The sequence below is a fragment of the Hemiscyllium ocellatum genome, chromosome 7 (genome assembly GCF_020745735.1).
Source record: "Hemiscyllium ocellatum isolate sHemOce1 chromosome 7, sHemOce1.pat.X.cur, whole genome shotgun sequence".
In the NCBI taxonomy this organism is placed as follows: Eukaryota; Metazoa; Chordata; class Chondrichthyes; order Orectolobiformes; family Hemiscylliidae; genus Hemiscyllium; species Hemiscyllium ocellatum.
In genome coordinates this window covers 67,712,698-67,726,533 of record NC_083407.1, presented here as the reverse complement: position 1 = coordinate 67,726,533, position 13,836 = coordinate 67,712,698, and the positions used below count along the sequence as shown (strand labels likewise).

The following is a 13,836-nucleotide window of genomic DNA, read 5'->3' as shown; positions in this document are numbered from 1 at the left end:
CAAAGACATCTTGGAAATGACTGCCAGACTACTCAGACTCCTTGGCATCATGGTAGCCCACAAACCCACCAATACACTAAAACAGCATTTAATGAACTTGAAAGACCCGACACAGATAACAAGCAAACTAATGTCATTTACAAAATACCTGACAAGAACTGTAACAAACAGTACATTGGACAAACAGGCAGAAAACTAGCCACCAGAATACATGATCATTAACTAGCCACAAAAAGACATGATCCACTCTCACTACTATCTTTACATACAGATGAGGAATGACACCACTCTGACTGGGACAACACATCCATCCTAGGAAAAGCCAAACAGAATCATGCACGAGAATTCCTAGAAGCATGGCACTCCAACTGGAACTCTATCAACAAACACATTGACTTGGATCCCATTTAGAACCTCCTGAGAAAAATAATAGGAAATGATATCACCACAGGAGGTCACATCACCAACCCAAGGAAACCTAAACACATAAATAAAAAATGGGTCAAACCACCAGTGCTGCACCAAAGGTTCACTGATGATGTTACCCAGCATGGTGACACAACATCTGAAAACGAACCTTCCAACTCAGCAAGCGAACTTACATCCAGAACCTCAACCTGAGCTACAAATCTTCTCAAAACACACTACCACCTAACCTTAACCAAATGCAACATTACTACCCTGTTTCATTGACTGTTTCCTCCCAAACGAGCTGTAGGATATGTATTGTGGAGATAGTTGAAAGGAGGATCACTAGAAGCATACAATCAGAGGGATGACAAAACATGTATTCAGCAACAGAAAAGGTCAAAGCCTGTTAAAAATAACAAAGTACACTTTATTAGCACTAAATGGAGCCATATAAACAGCAGAAAAATTACATAATTGAAAGAAGTCCGACTCCAACTCATTCAAGCTGGAAGTGGGTTCCAATTAGGTTTTGTCTGGCTTTTTGAGCTCAATGATACATTTCTCTACAATGCTTTTTCAGATGTCCCTCTTGGATAATGTCCTCACCATCTTTATCCTAAGGAAATTGCTGCCGATTGCTCATGTCTTCTGCGTATAGGTTATTATCCCCTTGTCAGCTCTGGTTGTAAACACAACCTGCTCTCCAGTGGTGCAGCACATCTTTTCTGGGCTATGCTGCGAGGTCCCATTGAGGTGTTCCAGGCTTCAAACCTCTTATTAAGAATGCTGATGGTCTGCTTCACTCTGGCCCTGCTGGAAGCACGATCAGCACTGTACCTCTGCTTCGTGTCGATCTGAAGGTGTCATCAGCCATGTTTGGAGGAAGTAATCCTCCTGTCCCAGTAACAATCCCATATGGTTGGGAGGAGATGGGAGCCTGTGTTTTTTTTAAAATATAATGTATACATCATAGCAGCTCTCAGGATATGTTGTGTAAGCCTTTAAATCGAGCATTGATGGTCATATATAATTTGAATGTTGAAGGAATGGAAGCCTTTACAATTGACAAACACAGCAGGTTGGTAAAAGGACATTCTCAAAGCAACGTGGGCTTTTGCACCTCACCTGGGGGAAGCCAGCAATGTTGGAGACTCCCAGAGTCAAAGAGATGTACAGCATGGAAACAGACCCTTCGGTCCAACCCGTCCATGCCGACTAGATATCCCAACCCAATCTAATCCCACCTGCCAGCACCTGGCCCACATCCCTCCAAACCCTTCCTATTAATATACCCATCCAGATGCCTTTTAAATGTTGGCTGCATGACTTTTCTCATCACAGGGAAGGACACAAAGTGTTATAATCTGAATAAAATGGAATCAGTTGTATCTCTGATGCTTTTGTGGGTCAAGGATTGGGAGGTGCCACTCACCCCCTCTGGTCACTTCTTGAAATGAGATGTGTGCATAAAAAAATCAATGGGCAGTTGTTTGAGTTGACTACTCAGTCCTTCTGAGAGCAGGTCCTGCTCCAGCAAATGACAGTTTGATTATTGGTGCTTATGACAGCTGCAGAATATTACAGCAAGGCCTGTAGATGCAGGATTACACCTTCCTCTGGAAGCTGGCAGACAACCTCTGAAGGGTTATATGATGTTGCCTTTATATTTGAAGCAATTCCACAAGGACTCTAGCCATAGTAATGCCCCCATTAACAGATAACTTGTGGAGAATGTCAGAAAGAGAACACCCTTTCACTAATGCTAGTTCTGAGCCATACAAACGTCACAAGGTCAATATCATGCCTCAATAAGCTCGGAGGTGGAGGTGTGTAATTTTATCCAAATGCACATCCAAGATGCTCTTGCTACATTGAGGGAACAAAATTCAGTCATTAGGCCACTGTGTTCCAAATAAATGCACATCACAGCCTTCCATACCTACAGCTGAGTTTAAGAATGTGGCAGCTCCAAAGTGTTCTGGATGTTGCTAAGTATTGTAGACTGAATCATTCAATGAATATAATTGCCCTAGCAGGGCCTCACATTGAAATAAGTTTACTCCATCCTGAAAGAAAACCTTTAACTGACTCCACCCATTCTGCTTAGTTTGTATCGTTATTGTAGTCAGTTTTGGATTGAAGTTGGCAAGGTTTCAACCTCGCGTCCTTGTAAACACTTTCAAGCTCTGCTTGAGAAACAGGATTCATGTCACTTTTTAGGTTCTTGATGATCCTTCAGTCTCCCATTTCCATTCAGCCTCTTTACATTACTGTTAGTGACCCCAGTTCATCAACAGAGTCAATGGCTTCTGTCAATTACCAATTTTGTTGGCCTACACTCTACTGATCTAGAGGCCATAGTAACAGAGAGCTGTGAACACACTCCTTCTATGTCCTCTCCTGTTTCTGCAGAGACAGTGCAATGAAGGTTTACTAGATTGGTGCCTGGGATGGCAGAAAATATTGAGTTGGTTATGATTGTATTCACTGGGGTTCAGATGAATTAAGGGACAGTCACATAGAGACCCATAAAATTCTAATGGGACTAAATAGTTTGGATGGAAGGAGGATGTCCTTGATGATGGGGAAGTCCAGACCAAGGGGCATAGTCTAAAGAGAAGAGGTAAACCTTTTAGGACAGAGATGAGGAGAAATTTTCTCACCCAGAGTGTGGTGAACCTGTGAAATTCACCACCACAGAAAGTCGTTGAGGCTAAAACACTACGTGTTTTCATGGAAGACGTCAATATAGATTTTGTAGTTAAAGGGGTATAGGGGTGGGAGGAGTGGGGTTATCGTATTGATCAGCCACGATCATATTGAATTATGGAGCAGGCTCAAGGGGTTGAATAGCTTACTCCTGCTCATATCCCTTCTACGTAGCTATGTCTATGAATTCCCACCCTTCTTTCTTGAATTGTTCCTTTCACTGTAATATTTCCCTCAATGACCCAGTCTAATGAATGTCAATCTGGACTTGAGTTTCCCAGTTTTGCCAGCACTCCATGGACAGCCCCTGATAACCTTCTAATCATTAATATCTAAAAGCCTAGGGCTGACCCTGCCAGCCAACACCACCACCTCCCACTCATATCCTCCCCCTACCCCCTTTTACTAGATAACTCTTTAATGTTTAAAGATGAAATGTGTAACTGTGAAAGCAGGGAATAAGACACTGTAATAGTCTGTGCCAACATGGATGGCACTAAAAAGCTACCACTTTGTGATAGGAAAGCCCAGAAAGCCACATGGCTTTGTGACTATCAAGACACTATCCACATAGTGTGGGCTCTTAAAAAAACAGTATGACCTCCGATACTTCTGAGGTATTGATCAGGAAATTGGACAAATCTTATCAAAGAAAGTAAGGGAGATTATTACCCTGATGACCCTGAAGAGTCTGATGAATGCCTGATTACTCACCAGCTTCTTTTCCTAAACTGAAGCAGCAAAGCCACAGAGATAGTCCAGCATTTAGCACTTCAGCATGATGATACAGAAAGCACTTTTGACCACATTGACAACATGGTGGACTTGTCCAAATACAGCACACTAATATGAGCCATTTCATTAGCTAACTTCGAACATTTTCAATATCTTTTACTGTATAAGGTCAAGCTGTTGTAAGATGTACAAATTGAAAATTAAAATCATCTTTCACATATCTAGTTTTCATTTGGGTTTATTTTAATGTAGGGTATGCCTCAAGCCAAATCAGATTACATAGGGGTTTCCCTGAGGTTCCTGAAGATCCACTTTCCTGATCCATGCCAATTTGTGGCCGACCTCCCTAAAATGCACCGTCACAATTTTACTCTGATTATGGGAGTCTATCTTTGGTAAGACTTACATGTTCATAAACCTTCCATGTAACCATCACCTGTCTAGTACAGGGTGTTTTTTTAAAATACTAGACAATAGGTGTAGTAGAGGAGGAAGGGTTAACTTGCTTTAATGAGCATCAAACAGTTTTCGAAGTTAAAACACAAGTAGAATAGCTGACTAAAACTGCAGCAAATTTATAGAAATGCAGTGAAGAAATTTACTATGTGGAGATGAGGTGTAATACCAGTCTAAATTGAAAAATAAAAATTTACATAAAAAACAAATACCAATCACTTGCATGAATTTTATTAAACATGTAAAAATGTTTTACATAGACCATTTACAATATGTTTAAACAGAAGCATCCTTTAAGGCTTTATGTTTCTAGGTCTCATTTGACCACACATTGACATTTCATTGGCAATCATAATCTTTTTTTTTGGAAAAAAATCCGGTGCAAGTTCTTGACACAGGCAAAAACTGTAATAAGACTTGACCACAAATTTCTGCCAAAAGTTTTACAAAGTCACAACAAAGAAATTGCATGACAACATAAGAGCAGCATTCAAACAAAAGTTCATTTTAGCAGCAATACGAAGTTATTTCACTCAGTTTGATCTATACTTGACAATTAACTACAGTGAAACAGTGTTTGGTACATTACGGCTCACTAACACTGGTATATAAATATCTGCATGCTTCCCTGATTTTTTTTTGAATTGTCAATGTGCAGGAATAGAACTTAGCAAGACATTAGCCTGTACCATGCCTTGTCTAGCATCAAAAAACTTAACACTTCATTTGACAGTTAAACAGAAATAACTAGCGGCAGCACAATGTCAACATATAGATTGATCGCAGACATGTACAATTGTTTGAAATTTGAAAGTACAGCCCAGTATACGACTAAAATTGAAAATTTGAATGAATGAAGATTTCTAATCAGTATTCCTATTTTCATTCTCTAAAATCCATTTGGGAAAGATCTGAACCAAATAAAAACGTTCAGTCTGCTTTAGTGGCTGATCAAACAAAATTAAAAAATGGTAACATGAAAATGCAAAGTTAAGGTTTCGAAGTACAATTTACACAGGCATTGCATTGTCCCATGCAGAACAGATTTCAGTGCAGTTAATATTCTGGCTGATTTTGTGGAATGGACAAATATGCAAATGTATATGCTCGAGTAGCATTTCATATACATTCACTGTACAGAAAATTTGGACAATACTGGAAGACAGCTTTGCAGTAGTATAATGCATGTAATTCATATGTGCATGAATTTTGAAAAACCTTTAAAAGGTACCATCTTAAATGCCAATTGAGGGAATCCGAAATAATTCACACACTTGACTGTTGTAAAGCTGACTTTGATAAAATAATCCAATACAAAGCATATATTTGTTTAATCTGTACCTGTATTAACTTTTTATAATATGCAAGATAGAAATGATTTAAAATGTAAATTCATCTTAAATGGCATCAGTACTTGGAGAAAATATCCATTAATGTGAGTGTATAAATTCCAACACAGCTTAAAACCCACTTTGCAGCAAGCTCTGAAGTCAGCCAAAAATGCTCTCAAATTTCTCAAAGTTTGATCCTCTTAATATAAGCAAATTAACTGATCATTTATTCAAACTTGTCACACAAGATCTCTCAATCAGCAAAAACTGGCTTGTTGCGTTTGCCTGTGTTCATATTTCAGAAGAAATTAACTGGCTGTAAATGAGGTATGAGGACATGAAAGATGCTATATACATTGAAAGTTACTTGATAGTGACCGAGAGGAAAACAAATTTCCTTTCCAACATACTCTCACTACAGTGTTTGAAATGATTCCACCAGCACATTTGTACTACACTATGAATTAGCTGTCATCTTTGCTTAGTGGTAATACTCGTTAGATTCAGCAGGTTAAGGGCTCAAATCCCACTCCAGATTTGAATACATAATCTAGTTTGACACTTCAATGCAGTACTGACGGAGTGCATCATTTTCAGGTGTGCCTTTTGTTTTGGAATGAGGAGTTAATGCAATCTACCTTATGGGATGGGCACATAATCCTCGCTTGACACAATGGGAAAAAAAGCAAGAAAGTTATCCCTCGTGCGCTGACTGAAATTTAACCTTCAACCAAGATTACTATATAAAGTTATCTGATCAACATTTCAGTCTCTTTGTGGGACCTTGACATATTACAACTTTGAACACAGTTCAAAAAGTATATATTTGGATACAATGTCCTTTAGGATAGTGTGAAAAGCACTATTTAAATAAATGTGAATTCTATGAAACCTCTTATTTTATTATTTCCTTTACATAGGATTTTAACTAGATGTTGTCAAAGTATACATTTTAAAAGTATTTATCGATAACTTCATTTCGGAAATTAATTAATTAATTGACTGCAACATTAGTGACAAATTCATTACTTAAACCATCACAAATAGCACATTTGTACCTGGTCTAGTGAAATCTCTACCTGGATTTTTGAAATTCTTTTCTCAAGTTCCATTCCTCCTTCCCGACACACTAAAGGGCACAAGAAGACAGATCTTTCCCAAGTCTATGCCAACTAATGAGGTGAATGTGGACTTACTTTCTGTTTGTCTTTTAGAAGATATCTGAAATTAATTTAACATTTTTCAGACATCCAGTGAAATCAGCATGTAGAAACCATGAAGGGGACTAGAAAAGAAAACCCCAATATCTGACTCATCAACCGTTGCATCAATGAGCCAGTCTACCAGAATATGAATGCCAAATAATTTCTCAAAACTAAATACTATTTCAGAACATCATGCACAAAACAGACTCCCTGCTTAAGGCATATTTTTCAAGGGTACCTGAAGAAAAATCAGTTTACTCTACTTTTAAGAACTTAATGCCATAGCTGTTTTAGGTTACACCTGTTACATTGACAATGATTTTACGTCAACTTTTTGGATTCAAGGCAGTTCAGGGCAGAGTTTATGATGTTAAACAACATTGCTGAATCAATTAAGTCTGTGCAGATCACAATTATGTCAGCATGTAAGTTATTTACAGAGTGACAATTTGCACTGACAGAATTTAGCAATTCTTTTAAAAAAAAGTCTATGAAATAAAGGACTTTTGAATGCCAATTAATAAAAGATAAACAAAACAGAAACTACCATTAGCAATATCTAAGATTTTACAGAGACCAAATAAACCTGATTCATTTAATATGCAAACTAATATTTCAAGATATGAAACTATTGAAAATGAAATTGATACTTCAGTTTATTTCTATTTTAAAATATTTAACAAAGACTACTAACTACATTGGAAGAATTTACTATCAGGATGAGTGGATTATATGGGTCTGAAGAATCAGATGTGAGGGTTTTCTGGTTGTTGATTTAGCAATCCAATATCATTGAATTGAGGGAAATGTGGAGTTAACCTCACTGTTCAAATATACTTTAAAACTGAAAAAAAATTCTTTTAAACAACTTCACAATGCAAACTTGTCCATCAAATGCCTACACATCAAGAATTGTCAATGTAACTCAAGATTTGGTAATGATTGCAAGGACCTTTTTGTGAATTAATACCAAAGAAATAATTTTTCAGTGCCTCCTGCTTTGGAGAGGTTGAAAGGGGAAGAAAATACCTTAAACAGAGAGTCACACTAAAATCAGCATCCAAAGTTAAAGTCTTAGGCAATCTCTAAAGTTCAACTTGCAATATCCAGAATGGAACAAGGAATTCAAAACCATTTACACTATTCAACCATTTCTTGTTCATTGAAAAATAATGTTTACACAGAACTTCAGAATAAACAATTTATAAAGTTTGACCACAAAGATTACATTCTTCAAAAGCATGAAAGAAAAAAAAGAAGCAGCATTCTGATCAATGTATTGAATTTGTTCTTTTTCCTTAAGGTATGGAATGGATCATATTTACACTTTTGGCACTTGGTGTCAGCATCAATTGTCAGGTTAAGTACAACACGGGTCAGTTGCAGAGTGAATATCTCTGTTCTGTCCAACTGCAGTATAGCACTGCTTTGATGCCAACACCCTTAGTCGCCTCTGAATGAGATCAGTCAAAATTTGGCACAAATTGGCACTAAAATGGCAGTTTTTTGCTGTGGACCCACATCAACTAGAAACTGGATTTATTCTTGCAACCAAATTTCATATAGGATTTTTATAGCTTGTATGAAAAGAAAGCTTAATTCGATCACCAGACTAGATTTAATCCAAAAAGCAGTGTGCTACACAAGCCTATCACCCACATGATAAAAATAAATATTTGAAACTATACAAAATTAAAACAAATTATCGATATTAATAAGTTCAAAATAGAGTTGGACAAACAGTAAAGGGTCATCACTAAATAAAATGTTTCTTTTTGCTCCTTATGCTTGCAGATCAGGATGCCTTTGCATCAGGGATACTTAACTGCATTCTTGGAATGAGGTTAAAAATCACACAACACCAGGTTATAGTCCAGCAGGTTTAATTAGAAGCACAATAGCTTTCAGAGCGACGCTCCTTCATCAGGTGACAGTGGAAGGTTCAATCCTAACACAGAATTTATAGCAAAAATTTACAGTGTGATGTAACTGAAATTATACATTGAAAAATTGATTGTTAAGTCTTTCATCTGTTTGAATACCATCACCTGATGAAGGAGCGTCGCTCTGAAAGCTACTGTGCTTCTAATTAAACCTGTTGGACTATAACCTGGTGTTGTGTGATTTTTAACTTTGTACACCCCAGTCCAATACCAGCATCTCCAAATCATTCTTGGAATGACACATTTAGTAATATGCAGGAAATTAGTGTTGCTATTGTAAGTTGTTTTCAAATGATTCCAGTGTTTAAGTCATTAAAAATCTGACTAAAATTTGCTGCAAGTTTAATTTCATTGTAAATCAGCATTGATATAGAAATATACATGACTGTTTCCATTTTAATACCAAAATGAAGCAGAAGTGACAACGTTTCTCATCAATTTTACGACAAGAAATGCCTTAAGGGAGCAATTTCTTTGCCATTGGTTTGTGCACCAGAGATTAAAAATGGAACAGTATAGTCTGGTATAGTATTCTAGCCTTTTAAATGTTGAATTGACTTCTCAATGTCAGCACAAGATTTGTAAATTCACCTCCCCAATTGGTTATTGGAAAATTATTGGCAAATTTGGTGTAGAACTGGCTCATATCATCGAGGCGTGCTCTACTCTTTTATCCCATCTCAGTGAGTATAGCATGTGTGTAATCTATTTCTGCCTGAGCAGGATGTCATGGTCAACTGCGTGATGACAGGTGCTGCTGCAGTAAATATATTTGAGACGGGGCAGATTTGGGCGGTTATATCATTCTTATTTGCTGTCATTGCCTGTCAATTGACACAGTAAAATTAAGTTCAAGATCTTGATAACAGAAAGAGGAATCTCACTATTATACTACAGGGTGAATTTCTATAAAAATTCTCTTGATTGTCCAATTTTACCCTCACTATCTATGGCTTTTCAATCGGAAGAACACCCATGGAAATTCACCCCAACTCACTGACTCAGGCTGTTCAGTCCTGATTTCCACACTTCAGTTTGGCCATTATAGAAAACAAAGGAATGGACAGCTGTATATTGACTAGTTGATCATATTATACAAAATAAAACTGAAAGAATTGAGTGCTATTATTCACATTAAATTCAGATTATTCATTAATCTTTATAAATGGATGGAGCTAGTAAAGGAAACCAAATCACCCCATTAATAGTTGGTAACCATCCACCAAAAATTGTGAAATTTAGGTAGCAGCAAAATATCATTTTTCATATTTGTAGTTTGGTTATGAACTGCCTTTGGACTAGATACATTGCACTACAGCTAAACTTGGAAATCACTTTAAATCATTACAGAAATGAATAAATAAGAGTAGCTTTAAAGTTGCAAAATCGTTCTCAAAATATAAGAAGTTTCTTGAGTCAATCTTTAGAATATTAAGTAGCACTTCTTTCCATAATTCTTTTTGGAATGTGAGGAAAAGCTGGGATTTACTGCTCATTATTATTTGCCCTGAGATGATGATGGGCTATCTATTTGTCAGTGACTAGGATGCAAGTAATTCAAAGTGTTCATAAGACACAAGACGTCAAATCATACGGCACAGAAGAGGCCCTTCGGTTCATCGGGTCTGCACCTACCTCACTACACTAATCCCATTTTCCTGTCCCATAATCTTGAATATTATTTCCAGTATTCATCCTTGTATTTTTTAAAGATTGTGAGGTTTCTTGCCTCTATTGCCCTCCCATGCTGTGCATTCCAGATTTCCATCCTTTGGGTGAAGAAAAACTTTCCTCAAATACCCTCTAAATCTCGAGCCTTTCACCTTAAAATGATGCCCCTTGCTACTGACCCATCAACTAGATGAACAGGTGCTTCCTATCCACCTGGTCCATGCTCTTCGTAATCTTCTACAAATAAGGAGCTTTAATTGTTCTTTGTAACAGCTTGCAAAATATCAGATTTCATTAATAGTTAATCATTTTGATGTGGGACCGGAGTCACATTTAGGCCAGATAGGTCAAGACGACCTAACAGCTTCATCACTTTCAACAATGCAATAATACTTGGACAATTAGGCATGGGCAATAACTCCTGGCATAGTCAGTGTCATTGACATTCCCTGAACAAATGAAAACATTTTCTCCAAATTTACATTAAAACCAAATATTTTTTTCTTCAAATTGCAATGGTGGGATTTGAACTCTCATTCTATTATTAACTCAGGTCTTGCACTTGCTATTTTTGCACATAACCGCCACATCCCAGTACATTTAACTCAGTTTTAACTGCAAATAAATATTCAATGTCTTTCTATATTTTTTCTATCTTTGCATGAGCAATTGGTGAATATCCAATTAAATGAAAAATGTTTTGAAAACTGCAAAATACTTTCAAATACTTAAAGATCATGAATTTGCTTGACACGTATTAGAAACATAAAAGTACACCAGTTTCTCAATTAAACATAATTATTTCCATGCTTTTTCTAAAAAAAACTGAATACACCTAACTCTATAAATATGTGGTCTGAGGAAAGGTCATTAATGTGAAATGATAATTCTGTTTACCTCTTGACTAATACTGCCAGACTTAAGTACATCCAACATGTTCTGTTTTTATTGCATCAACCAAGGTTTCTGAAAATCTGTCATATGGCTAGAAAGTGATTACCTTTTTTAAAAACAGCAAGAAAGAACATATTTCCCAGCCTCCACAGAACAAGTTCTTATCTATTTTCAATGAATTTATATTGCCATCAATCCAAATACTGTCCTTAAGAACTGGAGATGTAACCTTAGAAAATTAATTCTTTAAACGTTTGATAAATTATTTCCATTTTATTAAAAAAGCCGATTTCTCAAGATTCACAATTCAATTTGTCTCATCTCTTTTTTGCTCCCCCACCTCTCACCAAAAAGCAAATTCCGAGAAATTCAAAGAAAAATTGTGCTCTATTGTCAAACTTTTCCCTGGAATAGTCAAGTTCACTAGGTTCAGAATATCTTAGAATGTTAATTGAGAAGGCTTTTTCCTAAGGGGTGAATTCAAAGTACATTTCACAACTTGATGCAATGCTTTTTCAATACCATTTGGCTATCTGTTGCTCAATACCTAATATGCATATTTTATAATTCAGGTTATTTCTTCTCATTTTATCCCTTTGAAGACCTCAGTTGTATTCTGGGATGAGAATTAAAATTGAGATTTTTCAAGGAGTTGAATTAGAAATAAAAAGTGGATGCAATGTAAATGTCAAAGAGATGTATATTTTTAAAATTTACTGTATTAATAAGGCTTTTGTGCAACGATAGGTTTCACATGACTGCATCTCTCCCCCTAGTATCTATCTAGCTTTTATTAAAGAACAGCATTTTTCAAGGTGGAAAAAAGACATCTTAGCAGTGATTAAAATCACAGATCTAAACTAAGTTCATTCAAATAAGAACTTCCCAAACCAGTAATTAACAAGGAATTAAAATATTCAAAGTCAATGTTCATGTTATTATAGAATGACTTCACTTCTAATACATGCATTTATGCTATGAGGTTTCAATTTTTAAAGCATTATATCATTCACATTTTGATTAAAATTGACAAACTGTTGTTGATCTTTCTCAACAGACAAGCATGGGAAACAATGCTTTGAGTTTAACAATATTTATCACTTACATTGGTTTTAGGTTTACCTAGCTTGTTTAGAAAAGACAGAGGATTGGATATTCTGGTTCATGTAACAATAGTCGCAGAAGAATGTATTCAGGAAGGCAGCTTCAGACCTCAGCTTTGGCTGTCTTTTGACCTCTGCTACCCTCTATGGGTGAGTTTTGCCAAATGTCAGGAGGGCTGCTTTAGTTACTTTGCAGGAGTAGTGAATTCCATTGGCAGCATAACAGTGGGTCCACACTTACTAACAAAGCTACATTGATTGCATCTGTAAAAGCCTTCAATCCAAACTGCTCAGCTTTTCTCATTTGTAAACAATTTGAAATATGGGGTGGAGGGGATAGAAAACAACAAATAGGAAACACATATTCAGATCAGATTTCATTCTATAGTATCTACAGTGTCTATAGTAGCTACAGCACAAAGTGTTTGGGAATGTTAAGGTTTCTTTTGATTTTTTTTCAATGCCCTACAAAATCTTAATAGTGACCAAATTTTAAGCGTAATCATAAAGTATCAAAGCTTGCAAACAATGTAATAAAGAATGCTACATTAGGACTGGGGCAATCTGAATGGTTATGGGTTAGTCCTTTTATTTTAAAGAGGAAATGTAAAGTAATAGGAGCATATTACAATTTTATGAGCTAAATCAGGGTATCTCTATTTTCTAATCCATGAAAATAGAATCATGAAGCCTCCCAAACTGCACAGTATTGTAATACTGAATTATAAAAACAGAACTGGGTCAGTATTATGTATTAGGCAGGCTTCCAAAGAAACTAACTAAATTATCGTAGCTTAACTTGCTGACAACAGAATTTTTAAAATGCAACTGTACATTATTTAGCTGCAAACTGACTACCCTTATGGGTAGAGCCATATGGTACATACTTCTTTAATTAAACACACATACTGATTTAGAAAACTTAAGATCACATATGCCTCAAGAAATTAAGTATTTTCTAAGCTGTGAACAATGATTACTACATATAGTTCTATACTTGTTTATTTACTGCATAACTAGTGTGATGATTCCTTCTCTAATTTCATGACAAAAAATACTAACAATGATGTTCTGCATCAGATTACCAGATCAAGTAAATTTAACTCCCAGTTATAGATTCTGACACCACCTGATTCTATCTATATCTATGTTCCAAATTTAGGTTGCTGTTTGAAATTCAGTATTTTTTCTTCAAATCAAGGGTAGAGGTATTCGAAAAACTATGTAACAACTGCCAATGCTACTTGCAAATACATTGATATAAAGTATCTTTACTGCACGTGAGAAAAGATTGTTCCCACACTCCATCCTCTTCTCCCCAAAAAACATGATAATCCAACATAACACAGCACTTAACCTAGTGGTATATGTCAAATGG

The 13,836-nt window shown here is 36.2% G+C and overlaps 1 protein-coding gene across 1 annotated transcript in view; it reads right to left on the bottom strand.

Moving 5' to 3' along the window:
- LOC132817481 (juxtaposed with another zinc finger protein 1-like) overlaps positions 1 to 13,836 on the bottom strand; it is a 149,450-nt gene that overhangs the window by 34,049 nt on the left and 101,565 nt on the right. The window lies entirely within an intron of this gene.